Here is a 25,612-nt window from a genome sequence, read left to right as displayed (position 1 = left end):
GCCTCTTCCGCACACTATTGTGATGCATTCTCCATTACCAATTATCAGATAGCCCAAAAACAAAGGCAGAATGGTGGCAAATAACCTTTAAACAACCATTATCCAGGACTACGCTCTAGTGAATGTGGTAAATACCACAAGATGTCAGCAGTGGCCATCTTGGAAAATACCACAGGTGGTACGAATGCAGCCAGAAATCAAAGAGCAGTCCTTTCAGATCTGTTTCTGTGTTGTCCATCCTGAATAAGTCAATGCAATCCTGACATATCTTCACCAAAACTGGAATCACACCTCAGACAGTGAATAGGAGATAACAAACTGCGAGGCTGGATGAACACAGCAGGCCAAGCAACATCTCAGGAGCGCAAAAGCTGACGTTTCGGGCCTAGACCCTTCATCAGAGGATATATCTTCTGTCAATCTATGATTCCATCTGCAGTGATTACATGGAGCTTTTATTGTTGAAATAAGTTCAGAGGAATAAAAATTTGTCGCATAAATAAGATTGGAGAAGATTCTAGGCTATTGCTCATTTAAAAATTAAGGGAAAATTACTAATAAACTTTGCATCTGCCTAAACAAATTAAGTCCAGCATTTTAAAGGATATGAAAGATGAAAATGTAAATTTTTGATTAATTCCGCTCCTTTCCCCAAAGGAAAGCTGCCACTTTAAGGGTATTGATTTTTGCATTTACATCTAGTCTGTCTTTTTACTGGTACTTGTCTGCTTGCAGGTCCTGTGTTGGTAGCCTCTGCAGCCTTTCTTTGTCTTTGCTGTGATGATAACACTCCTGCAATGAGAGGAGGGAGAACCTTGCTGCATTCGAGGCTATCAATGAGCTCATTCTCTCCGGAGAGGGTGGGTTCATTAGCATCACCAGAAAGCTCAGCTGCTGCTGTTCTGAGAAAGTAATGTGTTTAGATCTAAGCATTCCAGGTCTTTATCTCCAGTGGACATACACATGGTGAGTTTTTTTTTTCCTCTGTCTCTCCTGTTCCTACCGTCTCAGATTTAGTTATTGGATCTTATTTTTAATCCTGTAAAAATAATTAAGGAAACTGTGTGGCTAGGTAGGAGTGATGAATTAGGAGTGAGTCATTGTGCATAGTGCCCTGTAAATTTATCAAGACTCTTGCTGCAGTCTCAATTTTTCTCCTTTTATTGAAATGCAGAGCTGTCTTGCCATATTGAAATTAAAGACAAAGAAAATAATGTAAATCTGTTTGCTCTTGCTTTCCCTTCAGATGCCAGTATCCCTGTGACAGTAGTGTATCAGGGAAGCAGCTGTTGGTGGGTCTGGGCCTGCATTGCTAACAGTCATGATGAGAAATGCAGATCTCTCCACGGAAACAAATTCCAATTATATCTTTCAATGGCGTGTTCTTTAAGTATTGTATTTATTTGTCATTTTCAGGATTTATGAGAGATGAATGTGCTTTTAAGTTTGTGATGTGGCAGTCAGTGTAGAACTTGAATAGGGCCTGGCTTGTGATTTTTTTTAGTCATTTTAAGTGAAATGTCGATGATGATATTAATGTGGCGTTGAACTCCCATTTAAAAATTGTACCCCATCTCGCAAATAGGGTTCATTATTAATTTACAGCTTTAGAACTCTTTGAGCATCGAGTCATTTGTCATATATAATATATAGATAAAAAAATGAATGTGCTTCTTTTCAAATTCATTACCTCTATAGCAATGTCAGTATGAAAATGCCTGGAGCTGCCTATTATAAAGTGGAATTTGGGAAAGGCTGATAACTACAGTACTGTTCTAATATACTTTATTGCAGCTTTCAAAAAATAAAAAATACTGACATGAGCCAGAATCTTTATTGTTCTGAAAAGAAGCACACAAATGAGGATTTATTTAACCACGTCTGAGATATTAAATACATAAATATGTTATTTTCCTTTAAATTGGGACTTTTTAATATGTTGTATGGTTGTAAATGATATTTCTGAGCACACAGTGCCTCCCTTATGCTGTACTTGGGTCAGTACTGAACATTTTAATGTACTGATTATTCAGTAACTCATAATTAGCTGTCATTCATTGTTTGGGTAGTGTCAGGAAGAAACTGCCTGTTAATGTGTCCCCCTTTAAGAGTGTGAGGAAGATTTTTTTTAAGTTAAGAATGAGATATGTGGACTCAAGCATGGCGGCAGATTAAATGAGTTATTCGGTGATGGATCTCTTCTTAGGTATTTCTGGGTGCCATATGACCTTGAACTCTCTCCTTTTTATTGCACAGAGGTAATGTGCTTAATTACTTTTAGCCACTGCCTCCATTTCCCCAGTATCCCTCAGTTTTGTTGCATTTAAGAAAAGGTCAGATTGCACTGCTCCTAAACCATGATTCATATAGACCTCTAGGCTGAGATTATGGTTCATATGATCTGTGCTAGGTTCATGGAAGATGGTTTATAATTGTAGATATGGAGATTAGAGCCATTTCATGATTGTTGGCGATGGGAGTCTCGAGAGATTCACAACTCACTGAAAATAGTGCCTGAAGTAGATCAGTATAGACATTACACAGAACTAAATCACTCAATGAAAAATGAAACCAAAAAGGATAAAAAATATACTGGACAGGAAAGAGTACAGATCTGTATGGGGCTGACTGGGTGTGTATGTTTTTGAATTGCAGGCTAACTGATTTAAATTTTATTTTGGTTGGACTTGCTAGAAAGGGAATTATCTGTTGATAGAAAAGTGTTTAACGAGCTTTTTTTTTATTAAACACAAACCAGAATGGTGTAAATGTTGTTATCAATAGTTACCAATAGTGGTATATAGTTCTGATGAAAATCTCCTCCACTCCACTTCCAGGCCTCTTGAGAAATGTTAGGCCTCTTTATCGTCCATTCATTTGGTTCAAGGGAAGTTGACTCGAAGATCATGGCAGAAGTTGAACAAATTGGTGTTTTGCACGTATCTTTTTGTTTCTTTCCATTCCTATCGTTTACCTTTCTTTCTGGCATCAGTGACTCTCTAGTTCCATGGCAACAACTTTATGTTTTTAAGACCAAACAGCAAACATCCAAGGCCTAAGCAATGTGATGAATCTTGCACTTGTGCCCAATCCTGTCTTTATACCAGCAAGGGGGTTATTGTACCTCAGTGGTAGTGCCTCAACCTCTGGATCAGGAGAATGGGATTGAATCCTGCATACCACAAAGTTGTCTTCAGACATGCCCATGACAAGTAGCTGCCAGGTTATTGGATGGACCTGGTAACGAGTGCCTTTCCTACCTGACTTGTCCATCAGATGTACACCCCAGTACAAACCTTAGTTGTGGTTGATAATTTTGTTGCAGCGAGAGGACATCCCTTGTCTCTCTTGCTCAGTATTAGTGTGAAGCATATTTACTCAACCAGCTTTGTGGACACAGTGAAAATTGCAAGTGACACATCTTACTCTGATTTTCATTTTATGCCTCAAAATAAATGTCCAGTTTGACTAGCACACTCATTTCCAAGTGTGATTGATCTGTTCTCCTGTTTTTCATTCTGGGGAGATTCACAATTTTAAAAATTATGATTGTTTTGTGGTTGCAAATGTGCAGTTATTGTGGTTTTTCCATTCCTACATTAATAACCCACTTTGACTGGCAAATTATACATTGCTCTACATTCTCTACACTGTACATAAACAGTTCAATTTGCCAATGATGTAGGCTTGGTCTGTGCGTGCAGGTTATTGTAGCTTTAAGAGGCCTGTTTCTATCAGAGGATTTTTGCAGGGTCTTAAAATGGATGTGTGTCAAGAAATTTTTACTGTATTGCGAAGTTGCATTGATTTTGAAACTCAATGCAAGAATTTTTACTGAGTGACACAGTCTTCATTTCAGATCTTTCAATGGTATTAGTTCGTTTGGTTTCATTTGATGACATAAACTTGCTAATGAACTTAATTCCTTTCTCCCATGATCTGGAATCCACTGTCTGAATTGTTATTGGGAGTGGATTTAAAAGTAATTTCTAGCAGAGATTGGGACATGTACTTGAAAAGCAGGAAGCTACAGGGCTCTGGGGATAAAGCAGAAGAGTGGGACTAATTGGAAAGCTCTCCGGTGAAAATGATTGGCCTCCTGCTTTGAGTGATTCTATCTATGGTTCCCGTAAGAGACCACCTGATTACCTTGTGTGAGAGTCTGATTAAACAATAATGCAGCATTAAGTTATAAGTTAGTGTCTCTTTTCTGTTCTATCCAGGTTCATTTTAAATGAGACTTGTGGCTAAATACATTCACAACCATGAATATAGGTTAGGAACCATCTTGAGTAAGCTAAACAGTGCTCTCACCCTGATGCAGAAAGTCTTGGAATTATGGGGGAAAATGTAGGGTTGTTCAGTTTGTCACATGATTTTACCAGTGGTATAGAAGGAAGAAGGTAAATCTGGAATGTTATTTTAATCTAAATTTGAGAACAATGTGAAAGTACCATGTGTTCAAAGTGCTAATGAGATTGATATTGGCAAGTTCTTAAAAAAGTTTAGTTTGGGAACATGTCAAAATTCAGAACATGCTTCCCTGGTCAAGTTTGAAACCATTTAAGAAACAGAAGTTTCTATAGGAATTCTGTGTAATGTTTGCAGTAAGTGAGCTGAATGGCCTTTCTCATCCACAATATTTTCGTGACCTTATGAATGAAACAAAATTTACACGCACACAGACACCCCGAATCATCCATGCCTTTTAAAAGAGAGATAAGAGAATTGGAAGACAGACAGGGAAGTTCTGTGTTGTATCTTCACTCATTCTGTATTTGGCAATCTCCACTGAGGTGTTGAAAAGTTCATTACATTCACTCTCAGTCCCTTTTATAAAAGTAGATATTTTAATCAATCATTCAGATATGTCGTGCTATGTGTCTGGGGCAGGTGGGACTTGATCCTGGGTCTCCTGATACTGATGTAGGGGAGCTACAAAAGCCCTCCTTTTCAAATATATTTTTTGGGAAATGTAATTTATTGATAATTATTGCCCATTCTTTGTTACCTTTGAGAAAGTGCCTGTGGGCTACAACCGAATTATTTGCTTGAACGACTCAGCGCATGCACATGCTTGAAAATAACCCCAGCATCTTTGAAAATGCAGGTCATCTGATAAGCAAAAGGGGCTTGCATTTTATGATCTCTTTTGCAATTGTAGAATGGCTGCAAAGCATTTTGAGACAGCGAAATACTTTCAAAACATGACAGAGTTGTAATGGCAGCCAATTTGCACAGCAATCTCTCACAGCAGGGTAGCAACCAAATAATTTACTTTCCAAAACCAAATTAAGAATGAAACATGAGCCCGGTCAGTTGAAGTGACTCCCTGATCATATTAAAGATTTTGGACATTGATTTAACGAGCATCCAAAAGACCTTTTTGGCTTGAACTTTGCAACACCCAGTATTATGCCAGCCTTGATCTACATGGCCAAGTCTTAGAGTGGGCTTTGAACCCACCATCTTCTGAATCAAAGGTACGCATGCTGCCAACAGACCTACTGCTTAAATAAATAGAAGCAATTGTAAACCGTTCATGAGAACATATGACAGTCAGTACTTTATGATGGTTCAAAATGTGATAAGGGAGATGATGGTGGTATATTGTCAACATTTTGATTTTTAGGCTCAATGACAGGTGAGAGTAAATCTCACTCAAATTCCACTAAGTCATTATAATGAGGTTTTTTTTAAACCCCTGGAGCAGCCATTATGAGTTAAATAATTTATTTGGCTTTAGAGTGTAAGAACTGAGCTCCAAATTTAACTTATGACAACACTTCCTACACATGTATCCTGGAATTAAAAGAGGAAGTCTAGTAATTCATCTATCCTATGATGATCTGATAGTTTCACATTAGAATCCAAACAGTTGCATCAGTTCACCTGTGGGTGATAATCTCCATCTAACTGTGGTAGATAAATCTGAGCATTGAGGAATCAGCTGTCCAACTCTACGTAACGGTAAATGAAGGATCAGCCTTTATTTTCATTGGTTCCATTTTAATTCACATTCATTCTTTTAAAAAGAACAGAATGATGCTTCAGCCAGATGTACGGCACATGGGACAGAAACAGCTTTAGGGCTGATGCCACTATGCGAGCGTGCTTAAGTTACAGGCATCTCCATGGCTAATCTGACTGTGTGCTATGTTCTATGGCTTGTTTCTGACACATGGCCAGATGCGATGGGGAAGCTCAGTGGGAATGAAACCTACAGCTACATACAGTTGCTAAGTGAGCTGGGTAGCTGTAAGCATTTGACTAATAGTCCAATGAAGGTTGAATCTCTAAATATCTTGTTCGTTTTGGATCAGTGATTATATTCCACTGGAGGTGGGGTGGTGGGGGTGGGGATATCAGCCAGTGTTCTTGTTCCTTATTGGAAATGTAATGAACCCTAATGGAACATGCGCAGTTGTAGTATTCCAGGTGAGGAGTGGTTGGTTGCAAAGCCTCCCACAGCCCATTTGTGCATAGATTTATAATTGACGATGGAAATTTAGGTGTTGAGGATGTACTGATGGCACTGAGTGGAGCCATAATGTACAAACCTGTGCATCATTTGGAGAGGCAATAATGCATGTACAGTGAATTGTACCGGTTTATAGATTTGATCTTGAAATTTTACAGGCGTAACATCTGTATTTTTTCAGCATGCGGGTCCTGCTAGATGAATACATCGAGGTTGAAAGCATGGATGAACTTCTGCTTAGGGCAATGTGTGTTCAAGGGTTGTAATGTCTTTTGTAAGTCTGGGTCTCTGGAGTTCGTTTGGCCGGGGGTTGGGTGGGGGGGGGAGGGGTCGAGAGCAAAGTCACAGGAAATGAAAAGCCCTGCCTGAAGTCACTAATGGGCCTACTGGGTAGATTTGCTGCCCTTCTCTTGCTCCAGGCTGGTTATTGTGCTCTTTCTCTCTCTCATGTTGGTCTGGGAATGCCCTTCTGGGAGATGGTGATGCTGGAACGTGCTCGTGGCCGATTTCAATATGCTTCTCTGTCAAATCATTCAGTACAGTAACAGCCACTTCTGGAAGACAGGGTTTGCATTTGAATAAAGCCTACTCATTTTTGTCCAGTTTAATTATCAATTTAGGTACCTAATTGATTTTATTTCACAGTCTTAATGTTATGTCCTTGCGAGGGATAGTGTGCGTGGCCAATTTTAGCATTTTAATATCAATGTTAATCATTTTAAAACCCAGTTTTGGAACTGAGAAAGAGGCAGCAAAAATAGCTTTCTAAGTAAATTCCAAATGAGGAGTAGACTAGGTGACTGTGGCATTTCAATATTGCATCATCAAGCTAAAATAGATATATTGTAGGAATCATAGGATTCCTAAAGTGTGGAAGCTGACCATTCAGCCCATCGAGTCTTCAACTACCCTTTGAATAGCATCCCAACCAGACCCACCACCTACACTTTCACCCTGTGTTAGCCATGGCAAATCCACCCAACCTGAACATCCCTGGACACTATGGGTAATTTAGCATGGCCAGTCAACCTAACTTGCAAATCTTTGGACTGCGGGAGGAAACCAGAGCACCCAGAGGAAACCCATGCAGGCACGGGGAGAATGTGCAAACCCTACACAGACAGTTATCCAAATCAAACTTGGATCCCCAGCGCTGTGAGGCAGCAGTGATAACCACTGAGCCACCGTGCCACCCATTGCCATTTTAAACTTTGAAAGGGGATATCTTGAAGTGGCCAATAGTACACACAGTATACAATGTCTGTTTGGGATAATCTGTGGCCTGTTGCGTTCTCAACTGTTAAGCCCCCTTTTACAGCATCTAAGACTTGTGGGAGGACCTTTGACCTGGCTGTAGCAAATGAGATTGGGACGTCCCACCTTGTTAACTCCAGCATCAGTTCCTGCAGGCACATGCCTGGCCTCATCATTCCTGGGAAAATTCTAGGATAATGTAAAGCAGCAGAGTTCAGGTCTGACAGGGGGGCTGTGCCGCTGTTTCCTGGTCCTTTGAATCTTAGGAATGAAAATATTAGCCTGTGATATACAATGCAAACTTTGCTTTGGGATTGAACATCTTTGTGAGCAATTTGCTTTTGCTTTAAACATGTCCAGACAGGTTGATTTTATGACCCGTATCTTTTGTAGGTGAGACTTGAACTTGGACCTTCTGCCCCAGAGGCAGAGACACTTGAACATCACCATGAGAACCCAATAATTCCCTTTATACTTTAAAGGGACGCAGTGGTAATATCCCTACCTCTGGGTCAGAAGATTCACATTCAACTCTCACCTACCTAGAAGATGTAGAACATAGAACATAGAACAATACAGCACAGAACAGGTTCTTCGGCCCTCGATGTTGTGCCGACCTGTGAACTAATCTAAGCCCCTCCCCCTACACTACCCCATCATCATCCATATGCTTATCCAAGGACTGTTTAAATGCCCCTAATGTGGCTGAGTTAACTACACCGGCAGGCTGGGCATTCCACGCCCTTACCACCCTCTGAGTAAAGAACCTGCCTCTGATATCTGTCTTAAATCTATCACCCCTCAATTTGTAGCTATGCCCCCTCGTACAAGCTGAAAAAATGTGTCATAACATGTCTGAACAGGTTGATTAAAAATATTTTAAATAATCCACTGCATGCCTTATGAGGTGAAAACAATGCTGTGCTCTTTTCCAGCCATCTCTGATTGTAACAAAGTACTGACTTAAGCAGAATACAAATGTGGAAGTGATGGTTCTAAGGAAAGAACTTAGTCCAGTGCAAAGCTATGATACAAAACCTGGGCCAACCTAAAAGTTTGAAGCAGCAACAACATTTTCATGTTGCTTTTAACAATTATTAATTTTAGACAGGATGTAGTTTTTATTTTAAATTCTCATCTTTTTAGTTGGGAGATGGAAATATTTACTGTGGTCTCATTCCCTCCCTAACTTTCACTTTCATCTCTCTGTGTTAATTGTTTCTGGAAATGGAAAAATGTGGTCAAGTGTGAAATAATAAATATATCTGTACTACTTTAAAAGATTTGATGATCAAGCGTTTGATCATACACATGAATGAGCCCCTATTAATAACCGGAAAATCTCTTGATCCCATAATACAATTATCAATTTCATCTGTGGAGAAAGCAGATTAGCAAAGTTGTGATCACAATACTTTTTTCAACATTGGAAAATAAGAGCAGAACCAGACCATATGACCGTTTAAGCCTGCTGCCCCATTCAATATGTTCATGGCTGATCATCTAACTCCGTCTCCTGTTGCCACTTTCTCCACACACCCTTTGATCTCTTTTTCCTCCCACAGTCCAAAGACTTGCAGGCTCGTGCTAAATTACCGATAGAGTCCAGGGACGTTCAGGTTGGGTGGATTAGCCATGGCTAATACAGGGTGATAATGTAGGTGGTGGGATGCTCTTCAAGCTATTTCTAACACCCTCTTTAAAACATTCCATGTTTTGGCCTCAACCACCTTCTGTGGCAGAGAAATCCACAGGCTTGTCATACTCTGGGTGAAGAAACTCCTGCTCATCTCAGTCCTCAGTTGTTGACCCCATATCCTTTGAATGTAATCCCTGGTACTGGTCTTTCCAGCCATTTGGCAGCATTCTTCCTTTATCTACCCTGTCTAATCCTGTTAGAAATGTATAGATTTCAATGAGATCCCTTGCCCCTGCCACTGCCCATCGTCACTGTTCTAAACTGGTGAATATTGCCCTAACCAATCCAATCTCTTTTCTTTCACCAGTCCTGCCATCCTAGGAATCAGTCTCAATGCATATTGCGAATAGCTAGAGTTCAAGCACTGATGCCTGAGGGACTCCACCAGTCACTGCTTGGTACTCAGTAAAAGATGCCTTTATCCCTGTGTTTCCTATCTGCCAACCAGTTATTTGCCGATGGTTGTACACTCCCCTTAGTCCCATGTGCTTGAATCTTACATACTGTGTATTATTTTGTATCCAGAGAAAGAATTTAACCTGTGGGGCCTATGGGCTCGCTATCCATTGATGATTTTCACCTCCTATTCGACATGCTTTCTGAGGAAGGGCCGCTGAACCCAAAACGTAAACTCTGATTTCTCTCCACAGGTCTGCTACTAGACCTGCCGGTGCCTTTCCAGCACCTTCTGTTTTTGTTTGAGACCTTTTTCGCGGTCCTAAGTGGAATTACTGTGTTTTGTTTTTTGCTTAAAGTCAGTTCTTAGGATTATTTAAATCGGAAATATGGCAGAATGTTCGTCAGTAAATTCAAACAAAAGAACTGAGCCTCTGAATGGCAGTCCACACCAAGTGTAACTTGAGAGACAGGTTTGGGGGGTAGCAAAAGCTCTGTTCTATTTATTTTGTAGCTAAAGTGCTACCTAATAAAACATAAAAACATAGAAGATAGAAGCAGGAGGTGACCATTCGGCCCTTTGAGCCTGCTCTGCTATTCCTCATGATCATGGCTGATCGTTCAACTCCTAATCCTGCTTTCTCCCCATAACCTTTGATCCCATTCACCTCAAGTGCAATACCTAGCTGCATCTTCTATGCATTCAGTGTTTTGGCATCAACTACTTTCTGTGGTAATGAATTTCACCAGCTCACCATTCTTTGGGTGAAGAAGTTTCTGCTCATCTCCATCTACCCCAAATCCTCATACACACTGTAAAGATTCCATGAACTACCTTGGGTATTCTGTGCATTGACTTTTAACATGGCGTTGGCAAGTTGAGGCCCTTAAGTTTTCAATAACTCATCACTTAAAAGCCTCTGTTTCTGTCCTTGACTTTCAACATTGTTGGCAGTGAGGGGAATCCCAAACCCACTTCCCCCATGATTTTACAGATGCCCATGGTTCCCATCCAGCTCCTGACGACTGACTTAAATTCCTGCACTGGTGTGTGTGCCTGTGCTTAACATGTGCCCATGTCAAATCAGAATGGGTCAATGTGCAAAGTGCTGCAATTGTGCAGATCTTAATTGTCATCTTCTTCACACTAATATGTTATGGACACTGGAGACTAGTTACATCTCTTAAAAATAATAGATTAAATATTAAATCTTGGCTATTTACTAAAAGAATGAAGCCATAGGATGTGCGTGAACCATTTTAACTCCCCCTCCCACTCCCTGGGTGTGTCCACCCTGGGCCGCCTCCAGTGTCTCAATGACACCACCCACAAACTGGAGGAGCAGCACCTCATATTCTGCCTCAAAGCTTACAACCTGATGACCTTCACATAGAATTCACCAGTTTTAAAATCTCCCCACACCAAACCCCCCCCCCCCCCCCCCCACACCTCGCCCTCGGCCTCATCCCATGTCCAAGCACCCCTCTTAACCCCACCTCCTTGACCTGACACAACCTGTCCATCTTCTCTCCTACTTTTCCACCACCCCCTTACATGCATTCAATCTTTTGCCACTCTCCCCACCTTTCCCCAGCCCCACCCATCCTCACTCCTGCTTCCTGGACCTGACACAGCCTGTCCATCTTCTCTCCCATCTATCCGCCCCACCCTTCCCACTGAGCAATCCCCACCACTCCCTACCTGCATCTGACTATCGCCATCCTGCCTACCTTTCTCCAGGCCCACTCCTCCTCTCTATTTATTTACCGGATCCCTTACCCACCCCCCCACCCCATTACTGAAGAAGGGTCCCAACCTGAAACGTCAACTTTCCTGCCCCTCTGCTGCTTGGCCTGCTGTGAATCCTCCAGCTCCACACGGTGTTGTCTCTGACTCCAGCATCTGCAGTTTTTGCTATCTCCAAGCGAGATGATTTCATGGTTTAAAGAAACGTTACTCTACTTGAGTCAAGAGAGCAAATAGCATAGAAGTAGGAACAAATTGCTTCAGAGGCTGGAATCCACACTGGAGACAACAAATGCTGGATATCCCAGCAGGTCCGGCAGCATCTATGGAGAGAAAGCAAGCTAATGTTTCCTCAGCTCTTCATCAGAGCTGGTGAAGTGTGGAGGGGACAGCATTTATGCAATAGTGGGGCAGGGTTGTGGTTGGAGTGCTGGGGGAGAAAAGATTTTGATAGTTCAGTGATAATGGGAACTGCAGATGCTGGAGAATCCAAGATAATAAAATGTGAGGCTGGATGAACACAGCAGGCCCAGCAGCATCACAGGAGCACAAAAGCTGATGTTTCGGGCCTAGACCCTTCATCAGAGAGGGGGATGGGGAGAGGGTTCTGGAATAAATAGGCAGAGAGGGGGAGGCGGACTGAAGATGGAGAGAAAAAGAACATAGGTGGAGAGGAGAGTACAGGTGGGAAAGTAGGGAGGGGATAGGTCAGTCCAGGGAAGACGGACAGGTCAAGGAGGCGGGATGAGGTTAGTAGGTAGGAGATGGAGGTGCGGCATGGGGTGGGAGGAAGGGATGGGTGAGACGAAGAACAGGTTAGGGAGGCAGAGACAGGCTGGACTGGTTTTGGGATGCAGTGGGTGGAGGGGAAGAGCTTGGCTGGTTGTATGGTGCAGTGGGGGAAGGGGACGAACAGGGCTGGTTTAGGGATGCGGTGGGGGAAGGGGAGATTTTGAAGCTGGTGAAGTCCACATTGATGCCATTGGGCTGCAGGGTTCCCAGGCGGAATATGAGTTGCTGTTCCTGCAACCTTCGGGTGGCATCATTGTGGCACTGCAGGAGGCCCATGACGGACATGTCATCTAAAGAATGGGAGGGGGAGTGGAAATGGTTTGCACGTAAGCAGAGGTTCACCTGCACATCTGCCAATGTGATATACTGCATCCATTGTACCCAGTGTGGCTTCCTCTACACTGGGGAAACCAAGTGGAGGCTTGGGGACCGCTTTGCAGAACACCTCCGCTCGGTTCGCAATAAGCAACTGCACCTCCCAGTCGCAAACTATTGCCACTCCCCCTCCCATTTTTTAGATGACATGTCCGTCATGGGCCTCCTGCAGTGCCACAATGATGCCACCCGAAGGTTGCAGGAATAGCAACTCATATTCCGCTTGGGAACCCTGCAGCCCAATGGCATCAATGTGGACTTCACCAGCTTCAAAATAATCCCCTTCCCCCACTGCATCCCAAAATCAGCCCAGTTTGTCCCCTCCCCCCACTGCACCACACAACCAGCCCACTCTTCCCCTCCCCCCACTGCATCCCAAAACCAGTCCAACCTGTCTCTGCCTCCCTAACCTGTTCTGCCTCTCACCCATCCCTTCCTCCCACCCAAGCCGCACCTCCATCTCCTACCTACTAACCTCATTCCACCTCCTTGACCTGTCCGTCTTCCCTGGACTGACCTATCCCCCCTCTACCTCCCCACTTATACTCTCCTCTCCACCTATCTTCTTTTCTCTCCATCTTCGGTCCGCCTCCCCCTCTCTCCCTATTTATTCCAGAACCCTCACCCCATCCCCCTCTCTGAAGAAGGGTCTAGGCCCGAAACATCAGCTTTTGTGCTCCTGAGATGCTGCTTGGCCTGCTGTGTTCATCCAGCCTCACATTTGATTATTGTTGATAGTTCAGATTAAGTGAGAATGGCAGAACAATGGTGAGTCTAATGGTGTTAGAGGGGGTGGTGTGAGGTGCAGGGGAGAGAGGACCTAGTGACAGAGAATGTAACAACTGAAGCTAAAAGAAAGGGAAGGAATGGGAGTGAGTTTACGATTTGAAGGTGTTACAATTCACTAATAAGTCCAGAAGGCTGTAAAGTGCAGAGCCTGAAGATGAGACGTTGTCCCTCCAGTGTGCACTGTGATTCACTGCAACATTGCAGCATGCCGGGGAGAGACAAGTGAGCATGGGGAAAGGACGCTGTGTTAAAATGACCGGCTGTGGGAAGATCGGGGCCATGCTTGTGCACGGACTAGAGGTGCTCTGCGAAGCGGTCAGCCAGCCTGCGCTTGCTTTCTCCAATGTTGAGTATGTCACATTGAGTGCAGCAAACACAGTACACAACATTGGAGGAGGTCCAGGTGAAATCCTGCTTCTGCCGGAAAGAGTGTTTCAGCCCTTGGATAGCGAGCGGGGAGGAGGTGAGGGGACAGATGTTGCACCTTCTGCAGTTACATGGGAAGGTGCCGTGGGAAGGAGGGGGTTGATGTTCGTGATCGCTGAATGGACTAGTCGGTCTCTGAGAGAATGATCCCCATGCGATGTAGATGGGGGAGTGAGGGGAAGATGTGTTTGGTGGTGGCATCCTGCTGGAGCTGTCCGAAATGGCACAGAATGATCCTCTGAATGTGATGGCTGGTGGGGTGAAAAGTGAGGACGAGGGAAACCCAATCATGCAGCTGTGAGTGATGGGGAGAGGCGAGGGCGGAGGCACGAGTGATAAATTCAGGGCGTTGTCAACCACAGTGTGAGAGAAACTATGGTCATGGAAGAGTCCTGTCATGTCAGCTATGCTGTTACTGAGGATGGCGTCATCCAAACAAATGCAACACCACACCCGTCCCCCAAACTAAAGTATAAACGCTGCTCCCTCCACGCTTCCCTTCAGCTCTGATGAAGAGACACCTAGATTTTGTACGTTAGCTCGCTTTCTCTCCAATCGATTCTGCCTGACCCAGCATTTGTTGTTTCTAAATAGCATAGAGATTTCTGAATAAGCTGACAACTAAGGAGGAAAATATTGAAATAGACACTTTGACAAGGCAACGGTGTGGATACTAATTTTAGCAATTGGAATTAAAAATAGGAAACGTTGCAGAGATAGAAATTGGCATTAATGCATAAAATAAAACTGTGAATGGAAAATAACATGAAATTTGTGGTGTTGATGTCAAGTATGAGGAGCATTGGTTCTCTGAATGCATGAGGGGCAATAAGCTTTATGGGTTGCCAGTAGTCTCATTTGCAGAAGAAATGAGCAGACCTTATATTGCAGAATAAATATAGTGAAAAAGGAATTCGCACATTAATAATGTAATTGATTCTTCCTCTTCCTTCTTGTGCTGGGTATGCACTTCTGAAAATTAAAAATATTCAGTTCCAGCCATTTGGTTGGAATCATTTTTAATGAATTTAAATAGGATTGATAATGAACCTGTTTAACGACTGCAGTATCACAGTTAGAGCACATCATTTAATTACAGTGGCAATTATAAATGTCATGCAAAAATGCTATAGGAGATGGGAGATAACGCTCTTTGACCTTACCGTCTTCCACTAATCCATCCAGTTTCTATCATGGTACAGTTCAAACAGATTTTAGATGCATTTTTTGCAGTGTAAATTCTACATAATGTTTGAGAGCTTATGTATATACCCAATAAACATTGGAAAATCACAGACTGGTATAATTTATAAAACATTGCAAAATGCGGGATTATGCTTAGAAAAGACCACGTGGATGGAAGACAAGGCAAAATGTAACTTTTGAAAAGTGAGACATTGTCACAATATTATAAAAAAGGAAAGCTTTTCAGTACAAAGGTGACCAGACACAAAGCGTTCACTTTTCATTTCTCTTTGAATTATTGCCTACATTTCCAGTAGCTGTTTTTTTTTGGTGGCTTGACTGTCAATATATGCTTTTTATTCATTCAATCTTAGGATGTAGGTAATCTTGGCATCTATTGCTCATCCCTAAATGCCCTTGAGTAAGTAGTGATGAGCTGCCACCTTGAATTCTAATTGAAATCATGAATGATCTGTGCCAAAGATTTATATCACATTGAACTGCATGTCATGCACATTCCCCAATGAATCATCTTCCAATTAATCCAGTGAAACACATAGATAACAGGTGATGGATAAATTCATCTATCATGTTCACATGCTTTTCTGAGATTCAACATTGTAAAGTGGATTTGGTGATCTGTTTGAGACCAGACTTATAAACTCTCTGAAAAAGAGCTAGCTTGAGACCAGAGCTGAATCATCTTGCCTCTTCTCTGTGCATTGGTTCAGATTTTTAAGCTTCCATCCATGTCACAATGAGGCAGGTCAGAGCCAAAATGGCACATATAGAAGTCCCATCTGTGTTTCTGGTTCTGTGTATTTTTGCTGGTAATAGAATGCTGGTGGAATATGAACAATATCATAACCATTCCACAAAACCAAAATTAATCTCTCTGGAACACTCCAGAAGTTGAAAATACACCACTGTTTCCATTAATCACAGACTGATATAAGTAAGAAAGTCCTGGTCTTTTGATTGGTATTTAAACTTAAGTTTAGATAATATCCTTTAAAGAGAAGGAAATGTTTAGATGGTACAGCGGTTGTTTAAAGTACTTAGATCAACTTGTGATCCCCCACAAAACAACATTTAACAGTATTTTATGACTATGGCATTAACATGTTCCCCTCTACCACCATCTGCAGCAGGGGGGATCTTTGTGTCCTGGAATATATCACAATGATGGATCGGGACCTCATAGTGCAATGGATAATTTAAACTGTTAATTCCAAAATATGTGTTTTAAAAGAGGACTGCAACAGAACATATATTTTTTCAAAAAAAACAGACAATGGATTTATATTCAGTGCTGCCTGGTAAAGTCCTTTGTGAGACACGTGGGATTCCACCATTATGGAACATCAGGGAAACACCAGATAGAGAGAGACATCACAAGAAGTGTTAGCGAGGGAACTGACCATCTTCCCTAGACCCCACCTCTCAGCAGAGAGATATCTCTTGTTGAAATCTTTTGCATTTTGCTTTTCCAGGAGTACACAAAAAGAGAAGCGTAAAAACAGCTGAGAACCCTAACTTAAAGTTTTGGGTCTAGTGACCCTTGCTCAGAACTGATGGTGGCTGGGAAAATGTCAGTTTATATGCAGAAAATAGGGAAAATAGGGCGAGGGAGTAAATGATAGGATAGAGCCTAAAGAGAGAGAAGAACAGTTGGACAGACAAAGGAGTTGATAACGTTCTGACTGGGGAGCTGAATAGCTGTTAATGGGGACTACTAGTGATTTACAACTGGTGGTATGTAATGGTAGACTCTGTGATAACAAGGCCAGATAAGTGGGGTAGGGGGCTGGGACTTTGGACAGCTTAGGCCCTAAACTTATTGAGCTTGATATTGAGTCTGGAGATACCTATCATCCCACCAGCATCCACATGCAGAAGATAGCCTGACACCATTTCTAGCACCTCCAGCAAGACGCCACTGTCAGACACATATTCCCCTCCCTGCCCTTATCTGCCATCAGCTGGGGCCTCTCCCTCTGGGAACCCCCGGTCCACTCTTCCTTCACTCCAAACATACCCCCCCCCACCCACAGACCCACGGCACCTTCCCCTGTAACCGGCGAAGGTGTAACACCTGCCCATTTGCCTTCTCCCTCCCCAGTATCCAAGGGCCCAAACATACCTTCCAGGTGAAGCAACACTTCGCCTGCACTTCCCACAATCTAGCCTCCTGCATTCGCTGCTCACAATGTGGTTTCCTCTACATCGGGGAAACGAAGCGTAGACTTGGTGACGACTTCGCAGAACATCCACATTCCACTCGCATAAAAAAAAGACTCTGAACTACCTGTTGCCTGCCACTTCAATGCTCCACCCTGTTTCCTGGCCAACATCTCCGTCCCTGGCTTGCTGCAGTGTTCCGGTGAAACCTAACACAAGCTGGAGGAACAATACCTCATTTTCCACTTGGTGACCCTACAGCCCTCCAGACTCAATACTGAGTTCAATAATTTTTAGGCCTAAACTCTCCCATTTTGTTAACTCAGAAGCCGAGTTAAATTGACTCCTTTTAAAACAATAATTCATTTCACGTGGTCGAAAGGTATTGCCAAGGAAAGGGATGTTTTGTAAGTTAACCTTCACAGAATCATAGAATCCCTACAGTATGGAAACAGGTCCCTCAGCCCAACAAGTCCACACCGACCCTCAGACCATCCCACTCTCCCCCACAACCCACACATCCCTGCACAATTCAGCATGGCCGATCCACCTAAAATAACATGGTGTGGAGCTGGATGAACACAGCAGGCCAAGCAGCATCAGAGGAGCAGGAAAGTTTGACTTTTCAGGTCAAGACCTTTCTTCAGAAATAGGGTAGGGGCAGGGGATTCTGAAATAAATAGGGAGTGAGGAGGAGGTGGATAGAAGATGGATAAAGGAGAAGATAAGTGGAGAGGAGGCAGACAGGTCAAAGAGGCGGGGTTAGAACCAGTGAAGGTAAATGTAGTTGGGGAGTTATGGAGGGAGTAGGTCGGTCTGGGGAGGACAGACAGGCCAAGAAGGTGGGATGAGGTTAGTGGGTAGGAGATGGGGGTGGGGCTTGAGGTGGGAGGAATGGTTAGGGAGATGGGGATGAGCTGGGCTGGTTTTGGGATGTGGTCAGGGGAGAGGAAATTTTGAAGCTTGTGATGTCCACATTAATACCCTTGGGCTACAGGATTCCCAAGTGAAATATGAGATGCTGTTCCTGCAACCTTAGGGTGGTGACATCATGGCAATGCAGGAGGCCCAGGATGGACATGTCATCCAAGGAGTGGTGGGGCGGGGGGGTGGGGGGGTTGCGGGGGGGGGTTGCGTGGGGGGCTGTTGAAATGGTTCACAACTGGGAGGTGCAGTTGTTTGTTGCGAGCTGAGCGTAGGTGTTCCACAAAGCAGTCCCCAAGCCTCTGCTTGGTTTCCCCGATGTAGAGGAGGCCACAACAGGAACAGCGGATACAGTATATCACATTAACAGATGTGCAGGTGAACATCTGTTTGATGTGGAAGGTCTTCTTAGGGCCTGGGATGGGGGTGAGGTATAGGGGCAGGTGTAGCATTGCCTGCAGTTGCAGGGAAAAATGCCGGGTGTGGTGGGGCTGGAGGGGAGTATGGAGTGGACAAGGAAGTTACGGAGAGAGTGGTCCTTCCGGAAAGCAGATAAGGGTGGGGAGGGAAAAATGTCTTTAGTGGTAGGGTCAGATTGTAGATGGCGGAAATGTCGGAGGATGATGCTTTGGATTTGGAGGTTGGTCAGGTGGCACATGAGGATGAGGGAGATGCTGTTTTGGTTATTATTGCAGTTAAGGGGTGTGAGGGATGATTTGCGGGAAAGCGGAAGTATAGGTCGAGGGCGTTTTCGACTGCTGTGGCGGGGGGATGTTGCAGTCCTTGAAAAAAGAGAACATCTGGGATGTTCGGGAGTGGAATGCCTCATCTTTGGAGCAGATGCGGTGGAGGCGAAGGAATTAGGAATAGGGGATGCCTTTTTTACAGGAAGATGGGTGAGAGGAGGAGTATTCTAGGCAGTTGTGGGAGTTGGTAGGCTTAAAATGGATTTCGGTTTAAAGGGGAATGACAGAGATGGAGACAGAGAGGTCCAGGAAGGAGACAGAGGTGTCAGAGATGGTCCAGGTAAACTTAAGGTTGGGTGGAAGGTGTTAGTGAAGTGGATGAACTGTTCGAGCTCCTCATGGGAACACGAGATGGCGCCAAACAGTCATCAATGTAATGGAGGAAGAGATGGGGGATAGAGCCAGTGTAGCTTTGGAAGAGGGATTATTCCTCACATCCTACAAAGAGGCAGGCACAATGATGCCACCCAAAAGATGCAGGAATAACATCTCATATTTTGCTTGGGAACCCTGCAGCCCAAGGATATCCCTGTGGACTTCACAAGCTTCAAAATCTATCCTCCACTGACTACATCCCAAAACCAGACCAGCTAGTCCCTGTCTGCCTAGCCATTCCTCTCACCTCAAGCCCCACCCCCATCTATTACCCACTAACCTCATTCCGCCTTGACCTGTCCATCCTCCCTGGACTGATCTATCCCCTCTGTAACTCCCTACCTACATTCACTTTCACTGGCTCTAAACCCGCCTATTTGACCTGCCTGTCTCCTCTCACCCTATCTTCTCCTTTATCCATCTTCTATCCGCCTCACCCTCTCTCCCGATTTATTTCAGAATCGCCTTCCCCTCCCCTATTTCTGAAGAAGGGTCACGACCTGAAATGTCAAACTTTCCTGCTCCTCTGATGCTGCTTGGCCTGCTGTGTTCATCCAGCTCTACACCTTGTTATCTCAGATTCTCCAGAATCAGCATTTCCTACTCTCTCTGGCCAATCCACCTAGCCCGCACACCCCTGGGCCACGGAAGGAAATGATGTAACTAGCTAAGGGGTGGGTGATAATAGGAGGAACAAATTTCTCCCTCCTCACCCTGCAATTTAATTTGAGGAATCCCATCTGGAACTGCAATAAATTGGGGAACCTTGCTGGGGCCTAGTTCTAAAAGTAGAATCAACAGATAACAATCGGTTTCCATTTGAGACACGCTGATCTGTGAAATCAAGCTGGATGTTACACACTGGTGTGGTGGATTTCCAGGTTAGTCAACCATAGATTGACTCAACCCAATTTAAAATCAGGACCACCCTGGCTTCTCATGGATAAACACTCTACTGCATGAGACACTACTCATAATTGATGTCATCAGAATGGCTTATCATGCAGAGATCTTGGGTTCAGAGGTTTCTCTATTGACAAAGTTGCTTTCTCATGAAAATTGCAATGTGTTTGCATTTTCTATCTAACGACTGTGCTGTAACCCTTTAGATTTTCTTTGTATATTACGCATTGTTTCTACGTTGATGTTTCTATTACTGAAGGAAACCATCTACTCTACCATTTCCTTGCTGTGGAATGGAGTCTAGTTTTAATGGGCTGATTTACAAAAATATACCATTTGAGAACATTGTTGCAAAGTAATTGATATCCTGTTGTCAGCCTAATGTGCACAAAGCAGACCCTCTGGGCAAAGACTTCTGATGCAAAGCAAATGTAAACAATTTGAAGAGTAAAATCTATGTTCCACATTACAGAAACCAGCAAAAGTGGATGTAATATTTCCCATTATTGTTATTATGAAGGATTGAGCTTCCTTTCTGACTAATGAAGCTTGCTCCAGGGCCGTGAGGCAAAAGGTTTATTTTCATGGAGTGAGTATAATTTTGAATTCAAATAAGTTGATGTATTTTCATGCAAGGGGTTTTACAAAAAAATGCCCAATACTAAGGGCCTGTTTCAACACTGTAGGGATTCTATGATTTATCAACAGAGAAACAGTCTATAATTACTTTTCTTTACAAGTGGGCAGTTTTGGTTTTAATGGCGGTGGCCTAGTGGCATTGTCGCTGGACTGTTAATCCAGAGACCCGGTAATGTCTTAGGACCTTGGTTCAAATCCTGCCATGGCAGATGGTGAAATTTGAATTTAATAACCAAAATCTGTAACGAAGCATCTAATGATGATGATTATCGGGCGGGGGGGAGCTTAAAAAATTCATCTATTTCACTAATGCCTTTTAGGGGAGGAAACTGCCATCTTTACCTGGTCATGTGACTTCAGACCCACAGCAATGTGGTTGGCTCTTAACTGCCCTCTGGGCAAATAGGGATGGGCAATAAATGCTGGCCTACCTAGTGATGCCCTCATCCTGTAAATGAATTTTTAAAATATAGAGGCAGGTCATGGAATGAGGAACCAGCCTGCTCTCTTTCAGAAAATTGCATGTGTCTCCATTTTAACTTCACTTTCAATTAACAATAAGGGAAGGTGCAAAGAGCTACAATCCTTGGTGAGGCATGTATGCAGCACTGGCTATAGGCCACATAAAGTAATGAACCCCATGTTCTAATGCATGCTCTAAAATTAACCTATTCCCTGAGATAGAAGGAACTGCAGACGTTGGAGAATCTGAGATAACAAGGTGTAGAGCTGGATGAACACAGCAGGCCAAGCAGCATCAGAGGAGCAGGAAGGCTGATGTTTCAGGCCTTGACCCTTCTTCAGAAATGAAGCTTGGCCTGTTGTGTTCATCCAGCTCTACACCTTGATATCCCTTAAACTATTCTCTGATGTCCTGCCGATGACAGGAGGAGGGGATGTAGGTGTGAGGAAAAAGTGGGCTTCATAAGCTTCAAAATCTCCCCTTCCCCAACCACATCCCCAAACCAGCCTAGCTCATCCCCACCTCCCCAACCGGTTCTTCCTCCATCCTATCCCCTCCTCCTACTTCAAGCTCAACCCCCACCCCTTACCCACTAGCCTCATCCCACCCCCTTGACCTATCCATCCTCCCTGAACTGACCTATCTCCTCCCTAACTCCCACCTCCACTCACCTTCATTGGCTCCACCCTCGCCTCTTCGACTATCTGTCTCCCCTTCACCTATCTTCTCCTTTATCCATCTTCTATCCGCCTCCCCCTTTCTCCCTATTTATTTCGGAACCCCCTACTCCTCCCCAATTTCTGAAGAAGGATGTAGACCCACAACGTCAGCTTTCCTGCTCCTTTGATGCTGCTTGACCTGCTGTGTTCACCCAGCTCTACACCTTGTTACCTCACTTCTTCAGAGCTGCCTTCTTTGCATACACCCAATGTTAAACTGAGATTGGGAATAGAATCTTTGACTTAGTGCCTCTTTACTACATTTTACAGTGGCTCCTCAATTATTTAGCAGGTATAAATCTTTGAAGCCATGCAGTAGCCATCTTATTGGTTGAGTTTAAGGTGATTAGTCCACAAAGAAGACACTCCTGAGTAATGTGAAGCATTGTTTGTCTGAAGAGTTGTGCTGATGTCCCAGCATGCCCTTTGATTACATGGGAGCCCTGGCCAATTCCGAACCTGTTTAATGAGGTCCATTGTCTCTGTAGGATTCATTTCTGACGAAGGGTCGAGGCCCAAAACGTCAGCCTTCCCGCTCCTCTGATGCTGCTTGGCCTGCTGTGTTCATCCAGCTCTACACCTTGTTATCTTTTACAGGCTGCGAGTTGATAAAATGGAACTTGTCAGAACTAAGTTGTTAGTGACTTGGCTGATGTTAGGGCAGTAATGTTTGAGAGGATGGGAGGCCGGGGGAGGGGTGTTGAGTGGAGGGTTCAGATTAAGATAATCTTTGTTGCATTCGACTGAGTGCGGAGAAGATATATGTGTGAGATGAATTCACCACAGCTACAGAGATTGAGAGAGCAAGCGTGAGGTTCAGAATATGTTGTGGTAGCAACGCCCCGCATATTTTCAGCAAATCTGGATAATAGGTTCTCTGATGAAGGGTCTAGGCCTGAAACGTCAGCTTTTGTGCTCCTGAGATGCTGCTTGGCCTGCTGTGTTCATCCAGCCTCACATTTTATTATCTTGGAATTCTCCAGCATCTGCAGTTCCCATTATCTCTGGATAATAGGTTTCTCTGGTTTTCATCTTTGCTGTTTTATTTCAGATGTTTCCATGCTGAGATTAACCATAAAGCTTTGGTCTTTCTAGATCAGAGAGAGTTAAAACTAAAATGGTCAGAGTGTTCCACTACAATAGATGTGCTGATTACTGTGTAAACACTTCCTTTGACAAGGGAGTATTTAACTGTTCTTTCCATAACCAACTGAAATACATAAAGCTACTGAAAAGCAATATGGTAACAATTATTGTCCTTATTGCCTGGTAATAGTGGGAGAATAGTTTCTGCAGAACAATAAATGGTTCTAACATTTTAATATTTACATTCTGCAACAAAAAGGATACAAACCAAAAGAATTGCGAATGCTGGAAATCAAAAACAAAAAACACAAGTTGCTGGAAAAGCTCAGCAGGTCTGGCAGGCTCTGCAGACGAAAATCAGAGTTAACGTTTCGAGTCCAGTGATCCTTCCTCAGAATTGATGGGAAATAGGAAAATGTTTTTTATGCAGAAGGTAGGGCCGGGAGAGAGGGAATTAAGAAGGAGTAAATTATAGGTGGGGATAGAGCCCAAGGTGAGAGAAGAGCAATTGGGCAGACAAAGGAGTGGATAGTTATCAGCCTGGGAGAATGAATAGCCACGAATGGGGATTGTTAGTGGCCAACAATGAGTTGTGTGTAATAGCAGACTATGTGATAGCAAGGCCTGGGATATGGGCATTGGGGTAAAGCCAAGGGAGAAGCTCCATGCCTAAAATTGTTGACTTCAATATGGAGTGCAAAAGGCTGCAGTGTTCCCATATGAGGGTATATGAGGGTATTGTTCTTCCAGCTTAGCTGAGCTTCGATGGAACGCTGCAGCAGGCCTTGAGACAGCGATGTTGGCCAGGGAATAAGATGGTATGTTGAAATGGCCGGTAACTGGAAGCTCAGGGATTTTTTTGAGAACAGAACGTCAGTGCTCTGCAAAGCAGTTACCCAGTCTATGCTTTGTCTCCCCAATGTAGAGGAGACCACATTGTGAACGGTGCGTGCAGTGGACTAGATTGTGTGAAGTGCAGGCAAAACGCTGACTCACCTAGAATCCTGACTGGAAGTTTACTTAGTATCAGAGATAATGGGAACTGCAGATGCTGGAGAATTCCAAGATAATAAAATGTGAGGCTGGATGAACACAGCAGGCCAAGCAGCATCTCAGGAGCACAAAAGCTGACGTTTCGGGCCTAGACCCTTCATCAGAGACTGTTATCATATTTTAAAATATCTGTTTTACTGATGGAGGGTCAGAACCTGAACGAGAACTCTGCTTCTTTCTGCACATTCTTCCGGAACTTCTGAGTATTTCCAGCATGTTCTGTTTTTATTTCATATTTCCAGCACTAGCAATATTTTTTTCTTCGGAATATATTGAAGGCTAGTGTGGAATGGGTAATCGTAAGGCCTTACAGAAATTCAAATTTGCTGACACTGTAGGCCTACACACATGAATTCTGAAGACTCAACACATCAGTCAAATATCGGTAACAGCTAACACAGTGTACTTTAGCAAGATATCTCTGGCAGAAAGAAAGAATTGACACTTGTGGAGTGCATCTTAAGGGTGCCCACACATTCCACCAATGTTTAAGCCTTGGATAATGAGATTCAATAGAATAGTTGAAGATTTGAGCAAGCATGTATTGAAAAGGGTTAATGTGACTCTGTAAACAACATAGTCTGCTCTTACGGGAAAGCAATTCAAGATCACCTGACTATTAGGACATGCTGTCAGAGATGAAGTATTGAAATATAGTTAGCATTTGTCATGTTTAAATAAGACAGCATGCTTGCCAACATTAACATACTCCTGCAGTTTTACCAACTTTAGTCCCAGACACAACTAGAGTACATTAGCAGACTGTAGTTTGTTGGACAAAAAGTGAACATTTAGGTAGGAACCTGTCCAGCTAATATCATTTGACTTCCTCAAGGACAATACACTGGGTACATGAATGTCATAAACCAACACACTGGACTTGGAGATGCACACTATTGGACAATCTGATTAAAAATCCATCTTTATAATTTCTTTGAACTTTCAGTTGTGGGTTATGTAATTTGTAGAACTTGTTTGATCAGTAAGACCTGGCACTGAAGTGAAGGTGCCTGTGTGCATTCCAGAAAGGATGGCAAGCTAGTCAACTTGACAAGGCTGTGCAGTAAGACCACAGTACGCAATAATCTAGACCAAGAGTTACTGATGTTTCCATGCTGTAATCCAGACTGAAGTGTTTTGGATTGGTTCTACTAGGCCTGCAAATGGGGTGGACTGATAATTGACATCGGTCAGGTCAGTGTTGTGGACTAGGATGCCAAGACTTTGCCTTCCATCACTATTGGCACCCTACCTCTGAAGGCCATTAACAATTTCATGTACCTTTCATCAACAATTACCAGTAACTCATCCCTTAACGCTGAGTTCAAAGTTGCAGCTGTCAATGTAAAAGGTTAAAAGTCAAACCACAAACCTGCTGA

At 43.4% G+C, this 25,612-nt stretch overlaps 1 protein-coding gene across 1 annotated transcript in view; it reads left to right on the top strand.

Moving 5' to 3' along the window:
- Positions 1–857: 857 nt before the first annotated feature.
- Positions 858–25,612, top strand: part of LOC125458353 (janus kinase and microtubule-interacting protein 2-like) — a 252,037-nt gene continuing 227,282 nt past the window's right edge. Inside the window, 1 exon segment of the mRNA XM_059650780.1 lies at positions 858–966. The gene's annotated coding sequence lies outside the window, so the exon portion shown is untranslated.

The sequence above is a fragment of the Stegostoma tigrinum genome, chromosome 13 (assembly GCF_030684315.1).
Source record: "Stegostoma tigrinum isolate sSteTig4 chromosome 13, sSteTig4.hap1, whole genome shotgun sequence".
NCBI classification, from domain to species: Eukaryota; Metazoa; Chordata; class Chondrichthyes; order Orectolobiformes; family Stegostomatidae; genus Stegostoma; species Stegostoma tigrinum.
This window is presented reverse-complemented; position numbering and strand designations above follow the sequence as displayed.